Raw genomic sequence first — 7,361 nt, forward strand, 5'->3', positions numbered from 1 at the left:
CTATACAGTACACCTGAAGTGAAGCATGGGAATCTAAAACTGGACTCACAGGAGAGGTTGAAATCATAGAAAGTTAGAGTGTCACTCCACTTGTACTTAAGTCCGCATTGTGCCTTTTGTATTAAATTCGGATGCAATTTCTGTGTTTCATCGTCAATAAGAAGGTCCAAGTGATACAGTAAACCTGAAGGGAAGCATCGGAATCTAAAACTGGACTCACAGGAGAGGTTCAAATCATAGAAAGTGAGACTGTCCGTCCTCTTGTACTTAGGTCGGCATTGTGCCTTTTGTATTAAATTCGGATGCAATTTCTGTGTTTCATCATCAATACGAAGGTAAAAGGTATACAGTAAACCTGGAGTGAAGCATCGGAATCTAAAACTGGACTCACAGGAGAGGTTCAAATCATTAACAGTTAGAGTGTCAGTCCCCTTGTACTTAAGTCGGCATTGTGCCTTTTGTATTAAATTCGGATGCAATTTCTGTGTTTCATCGTCAATACGAAGGTCCAAGGTACACAGTAAACCTGAAGTGAAGCATCGGAATCTAAAACTGGACTCACAGGAGAGGTTCACATCATAGAATGTGAGAGTGTCAGTCCTCTTGTACTTAAGTCGCCATTGTGCCTTTTGTATTGAATTCGGATGCAATTTCTGTGTTTCATCGTCAATAAGAAGGTCCAAGGGATACAGTAAACCTGAACAATAGCATCGGAATCTAAAACTGGAATCACAGGAGAAGTCCAAACCATAGAAAGTGAGAGTGTCAGTCCTCTTGTACTTAAGTCGGCATTGAGCCTTTTGTATTAAATTCGAATGCAATTTCTGTGTTTCATCGTTAATAAGATGGTTCAAGGGATACAGTAATCCTGAAGTGAAGCATCGGAATCTAAAACTGGACTCACGGGAGAGGTTCAAATCATAGAAAGTGAGAGTGTCAGTCCTCTTGTACTTAAGTCGCCATTGTGCCTTTTGTATTGAATTCGGATGCAATTTCTGTGTTTCATCGTCAATAAGAAGGTCCAAGCGATACAGTAAACCTGAACAAAAGCATCGGAATCTAAAACTGGAATCACAGGAGAAGTCCAAACCATAGAAAGTGAGAGGTTCAGTCCTCTTGTACTTAAGTCGGCATTGAGCCTTTTGTATTAAATTCGAATGCAATTTCTGTGTTTCATCGTTAGTAAGATTGTTCAAGGGATACAGTATTCCTGAAGTGAAGCAGCGGAATCTAAAACTGGACTCACGGGAGAGGTTCAAATCACAGAAAGTTAGAGTGTCAGTCGTCTTGTACTTATGTCGGCATTGTGCCTTTTGTATTAAATTCGGATGCAATTTCTGTGTTCATCGTCAATAGGAGGGTCCAAATGATACAGTACCCTGAAGTGAAGCATCGGAATCTAAAACTGGACTCACAGGAGAGGTTCAAATCATAGAAAGTGAGAGTGTCAGTCCTCTTGTACTTAAGTCGGCATTGTGCCTTTTGTATTGAATTCGGATGCAATTTCTGTGTTTCATCGTCAATAAGAAGGTCCAAGGGATACAGTTAACCTGAACAAAAGCATCGGAATCTAAAACTGGAATCACAGGAGAAGTCCAAACCATAGAAAGTGAGAGGTTCAGTCCTCTTGTACTTACGTCGGCATTGAGCCTTTTGTATTAAATTCGAATGCAATTTCTGTGTTTCATCGTTAATAAGATTGTTCAAGGGATACAGTAATCCTGAAGTGAAGCAGCGGCATCTAAAACTGGACTCACGGGAGAGGTTCAAATCACAGAAAGTTAGAGTGTCAGTCGTCTTGTACTTAATTCGGCAGTGTGCCTTTTGTATTAATTTCGGATGCAATTTCTGTGTTCATCGTCAATAGGAGGGTCCAAATGATACAGTACCCTGAAGTGAAGCATCGGAATCTAAAACTGGACTCACAGGAGAGGTTCAAAGCATAGAAAGTGAGAGTGCCAGTCCTCATGTACTAAAGTCGGCATTGTGCCTTTTCTATTAAATTCGGATGTAATTTCTGTGTTTCATCGTCAATAAGAAGGTCCAAGGGATACAGTAGCCCTGAAGCGAAGCATCGGAATCGAAACTGGACTCACAGGAGAGGTTCAAAACATAGAAAGTGAGAGTGTCTGTCCTCTTGTACTTAAGTCGGCATTGTGCCTTTTGTATTAAACTCGGATGCAGTTTCAGTGTTTCATTGTCAATAAGAAGGTCCAAGGGATACAGTAAACCTTAAGTGAAGCTTCGGAATCTAAAACTGGACTCACAGGAGAGTTTCAAATCATAGAAAGTTAGAGTGTCAGTCCTCTTGTACTTAAGTCGGCATTGTGCCGTTTGAATTTAATTCCGATGGAAGTTCTGTGTTTCATCGTCAATAGGAAGTTCCGAGGTATACAGTTAACCTGAAGTGAAGCATCGGAATCTAAAACTGGACTCACAGGAGAGGTTCAAATCATAGAAAGTTAGAGTGTCAGTCCTCTTGTACTTAAGTCGGCATTGTGCCATTTGTATTAAATTCGGATGCAATTTCTGTGTTTCATCGTCAATAAGAAGGTCCAAGGGATACAGTAAACCTGAACAAAAGCATCGGAATCTAAATCTGGAATCACAGGAGAAGTCCAAACCATAGAAAGTGAGAGGTTCAGTCCTCTTGTACTTAAGTCGGCATTGAGCCTTTTGTATTAAATTCGAATGCAATTTCTGTGTTTCATCGTTAATAAGATTGTTCAAGGGATACAGTAATCCTGAAGCGAAGCAGCGGAATCTAAAACAGGTCTCGCGGGAGAGGTTCAAATCACAGAAAGTTAGAGTGTCACTCGTCTTGTACTTAAGTCGGCATTGTGCCTTTTGTATTAAATTCGGATGCAATTTCTAAGTTCATCGTCAATAGGAGGGTCCAAATGATACAATACCCTGAAGTGAAGCATCGGAATCTAAAACTGGACTCACAGGAGAGGTTCAAAGCATAGAAAGTGAGAGTGCCAGTCCACTTGTACTTAAGTCGGGATTGTTCATTATGTATTAAATTCGGATGCAATTTCTGTGTTTCATCATCAATAAGAAGGTCCAAGGGATACAGTAAACCTGAAGTGAAGCATCGGAATCTAAAACTGGACTCACAGGAGAGGTTCAAATCATAGAAAGTTGGAGTGTCAGTCCTCTTGTACTTAAGTCGGCATTGTGCCGTTTGAATTTAATTCCGATGGAATTTCTGTGTTTCATCGTCAATAAGAAGTTCCGAGGTATACAGTAAACCTGAAGTGAAGCATCGGAATCTAAAACTGGACTCACAGGAGAGGTTCAAATCATAGAAAGTTAGAGTGTCAGTCCTCTTGTACTTAAGTCGGCATTGTGCCTTTTGTATTAAATTCGGATGCAATTTCTGTGTTTCATCGTCAATAAGAAGGTCCAAGGGATACAGTAAACCTGAAGTGAAGCATCGGTATCTATAGCTGGACTCACAGGAGAGGTTCAAATCATATAAAGTTAGAGTGTCAGTCCTCTTGTAATTAAGTCGGCATTGTGCCTTTTTTATTAAATTCGGGTGCAATTTCTGTGTTTCATCGTCAATAAGAAGGTCCAAGGGATACAGTAAACCTGAAGTGAAGCATCGGAATCTAAAACTGGACTCACAGGAGGGGTTCAAATCATAGAAAGTGAGAGTGTCCGTTCTCTTGTACTTAAGTCCACATTGTGCCATTTGTATTATTTTCGGATGCAATTTCTGTGTTTCATCGCCAATAAGAAGGTCCAAGGGTTACAGTAAACCTGAAGTGAAGCATCGGAATCTAAAACTGGACTCACAGGAGAGATTCAAATCATAGAAAGTTAGAGTGTCAGTCCTCTTGTACTTAAGTCGCCATTGTGCCTTTTGTATTGAATTCGGATGCAATTTCTGTGTTTCATCGTCAATAAGAAGGTCCAAGGGATACAGTAAACCTGAACAAAAGCATCGGAATCTAAATCTGGAATCACAGGAGAAGTCCAAACCACAGAAAGTGAGAGGTTCAGTCCTCTTGTACTTAAGTCGGCATTGAACCTTTTGTATTAAATTCGAATGCAATTTCTGTGTTTCATCGTTAATAAGATTGTTCAAGGGATACAGTAATCCTGAAGTGAAGCAGCGGAATCAAAAACTGGTCTCACGGGAGAGGTTCAAATCACAGAAAGTTAGAGTGTCAGTCGTCTTGTACTTAAGTCGGCATTGTGCCTTTTCTATTAAATTCGGATGCAATTTCTCTGTTCATCGTCAATAGGAGGGTCCAAATGATACAGTACCCTAAAGGGAAGCATCGGATTCTAAAACTGGACTCACAGGAGAGGTTCAAAGCATAGAAAGTGAGAGTGTCAGTTCACTTGTACTTAAGTCGGCATTGTTCATTTTGTATTAAATTCGGATGCAATTTCTGTGTTTCATCGTCAATAAGAAGGTCCAAGGGATACAGTAAACCTGAAGTGAAGCATCGGAATCTAAAACTGGACTCACAGGAGAGGTTCAAATCATAGAAAGTTAGAGTGTCAGTCCTCTTGTACTTAAGTCGGCATTGTGCCTTTTGTATTAAATTCGGATGCAATTTCTGTGTTTCATCGTCAATAAGAAGGTCCAAGGGATACAGTAATCCTGAAGTGAAGCATCGGTATCTAAAGCTGGACTCACAGGAGAGGTTCAAATCATATAAAGTTAGAGTGTCAGTCCTCTTGTAATTAAGTCGGCATTGTGCCTTTTTTATTAAATTCGGGTGCAATTTCTGTGTTTCATCGTCAATAAGAAGGTCCAAGGGATACAGTAAACCTGAAGTGAAGCATCGGAATCTAAAACTGGACTCACAGGAGGGGTTCAAATCATAGAAAGTGAGAGTGTCCGTCCTCTTGTACTTAAGTCCACATTGTGCCATTTGTATTATTTTCGGATGCAATTTCTGTGTTTCATCGCCAATAAGAAGGTCCAAGGGATACAGTAAACCTGAAGTGAAGCATCGGAATCTAAAACTGGACTCACAGGAGAGATTCAAATCATAGAAAGTTAGAGTGTCAGTCCTCTTGTACTCAAGCCGGCATTGTGAATTTTGAATTTAATTCCGATGCATATTTCTGTGTTTCATCGTCAATAAGAAGTTCCGAGGTATACAGTAAACCTGAAGTGAAGCATCGGAATTTAAAACTGGACTCACAGGAGAGGTTCAAATCATAGAAAGTTAGAGTGTCAGTACTCTTGTTCTTAGGTCGGCATTGTGCCTTTTGTATTAAATTCGGATGCAATTTCTGTTTTTCAACGTCAATAAGAAGGTCCAAGGTACACAGTAAACCTGAAGTGAGGCATCGGAATCTAAAACTGGACTAACAGGAGAGGTTCAAATCATAGAAAGTGAGAGTGTCAGTCCACTTGTACTTAAGTCGGCATTGTTCATTTTGTATTAAATTCGGATGCAATTTCTGTGTTTCATCGTCAATAAGAAGGTCCAAGGGATACTGTAGACCTGAAGTTAGGCATCGGAATATAAAACGGGACTCAGAGGAGAGGTTCAAATCATAGAAAGTTTGAGTGTCCGTCGTCTTGTACTTAAGTCGGCATTATGCCTTTTGAATTTAATTCCGATGCAATTTCTGTGTTTCATCGTCAATAAGAAGTTCCGAGGTACACAGTACACCTGAAGTGAAGCATGGGAATCTAAAACTGGACTCACAGGAGAGGTTGAAATCATTGAAAATTAGAGTGTCAGTCCTCTTGTACTTATGTCGGCATTATGCCTTTTGAATTTAATTCCGATGCAATTTCTGTGTTTCATCGTCAATAAGAAGTGCCGAGGTATACAGTAAACCTGAAGTGAAGCATCGGAATCTAAAACTGGACTCACAGGAGAGGTTCTAATCATAGAAAGTTAGAGTGTCACTCCTCTTGTACTTAAGTCCGCATTGTGCCTTTTTTATTAAATTCGGATGCAATTTCTGTGTTTCACCGTCAATAAGAAGGTCCAAGGGATACAGTAAACCTGAAGGGGAGCATCGGAATCTAAAACTGGACTCACAGGAGAGGTTCAAATCATAGAAAGTGAGAGTGTCAGTCCTCTTGTACTTAAGTCGACATTTTGCCTTTTGTATTAAATTCGGATGCAATTTCTGTGTTTCATCGTCAATAAGAAGGTCCAAGGGATACAGTAAACCTGAAGTAAAGCATCGGAATCTAAAACTGGACTCATAGGAGAGGTTCAAATCATAGAAAGTGAGAGTGTCAGTCCTCTTGTACTTATGTCGGCATTGTGCCTTTTGAATTTAATTCCGATGCAATTTCTGTGTTTCATCGTCAATAAGAAGTTCCGAGGTATACAGTAAACCTGAAGTGAAGCATCGGAATCTAAAACTGGACTCACAGGAGAGGTTCAAATCATAGAAAGTTAGAGTGTCAGTCCTCTTGTACTTAAGTCAGCATTGTGCCGTTTGAATTTAATTACGATGGAATTTCTGTGTTTCATCGTCAATAAGAAGTTCCGAGGTATCAGTAAACCTGAAGTGAAGCATCGGAATCTAAAACTGGACTCACAGGAGAGGTTCAAATCATAGAAAGTTAGAGTGTCAGTCCTCTTGTACTTAAGTCAGCATTGTGCCGTTTGAATTTAATTACGATGGAATTTCTGTGTTTCATCGTCAATAAGAAGTTCCGAGGTATCAGTAAACCTGAAGTGAAGCATCGGAATCTAAAACTGGACTCACAGGAGAGGTTCAAATCATAGAAAGTTAGAGTGTCAGTCCTCTTGTACTTAAGTCGGCATTGTGCCTTTTGTATTAAATTCGGATGCAATTTCTGTGTTTCATCGTCAATAAGAAGGTTCAAGGGATACAGTAAACCTGAAGTGAAGCATCGGTATCTAAAGCTGGACTCACAGGAGAGGTTCAAATCATAGACAGTTAGAGTGTCAGTCCTCTTGTTCTTAGGTCGGCATTGTGCCTTTTGTATTAAATTCGGATGCAATTTCTGTTATTCATCGTCAATAAAAAGGTCCAAGGTACACAGTAAACCTGAAGTGAGGCATCGGAATCTAAAACTGGACTAACAGGAGAGGTACAAATCATAGAAAGTTAGAGTGTCAGTCGTCTTGTACTTAAGTCGGCATTGTGCCTTTTGTATTAAATTCGGGTGCAATTTCTGTGTTTATCGTCAATAGGAGGGTCCAAATGATACAGTACCCTGAAGTGAAGCATCGGAATCTAAAACTGGACTCACAGGAGAGGTTCAAAGCATAGAAAGTGAGAGTGTCAGTCCTCTTGTACTAAAGTCGGCATTGTGCCTTTTGTATTAAATTCGGATGCAATTTCTGTGTTTTATCGTCAGTAAGAAGGTCCAAGGGATACAGTAACCCTGAAGC

The sequence above is a fragment of the Schistocerca americana genome, unplaced genomic scaffold (assembly GCF_021461395.2).
Source record: "Schistocerca americana isolate TAMUIC-IGC-003095 unplaced genomic scaffold, iqSchAmer2.1 HiC_scaffold_29, whole genome shotgun sequence".
NCBI classification, from domain to species: Eukaryota; Metazoa; Arthropoda; class Insecta; order Orthoptera; family Acrididae; genus Schistocerca; species Schistocerca americana.